The sequence below is a fragment of the Sinocyclocheilus rhinocerous genome, unplaced genomic scaffold (genome assembly GCF_001515625.1).
Source record: "Sinocyclocheilus rhinocerous isolate Xijiao unplaced genomic scaffold, SAMN03320098_v1.1 scaffold711, whole genome shotgun sequence".
In the NCBI taxonomy this organism is placed as follows: Eukaryota; Metazoa; Chordata; class Actinopteri; order Cypriniformes; family Cyprinidae; genus Sinocyclocheilus; species Sinocyclocheilus rhinocerous.
In genome coordinates, this window is record NW_015641018.1 from 1,788,008 (window position 1) to 1,788,373 (window position 366).

The 366-nt window shown below is 40.4% G+C and overlaps 1 protein-coding gene across 5 annotated transcripts in view; it reads right to left on the reverse strand.

The window, feature by feature from the left end:
* The window catches only part of LOC107753792 (protein ECT2), a 34,657-nt gene that overhangs the window by 30,190 nt on the left and 4,101 nt on the right, over positions 1 to 366 (reverse strand). The window lies entirely within an intron of this gene.

Here is a 366-nt window from a genome sequence, read left to right on the forward strand (position 1 = left end):
AAATACTGATTAGATAATAATGATACGAATTCTACTAATAAGAACAATATAAAACGCACTAAGGATTAATGAGCTGGTGGATTCATGAATATTAATCAGGTTGTGTGCGTTCGCTCGAACTGATTTGCTGAAATCAAAACAGGGACGATAATAGCTGAGTGCCAGCCAATGAGATTGCCGTTTGCGCATTAGTTCCGCCCACTACCGGAGAAAGTTCTTAAAAGCTGAATAATTCCAAAGGAACGCTGTTATATTGACAGGAAAATACAACAAAGAATATTGTTTACATGTAGCGCGTATAGGTAGCGCGTCAATTCTCTCTCTCCCTCTCTCGCTGCGTGTGTGAAACAAAGCGACGGCGAGTCA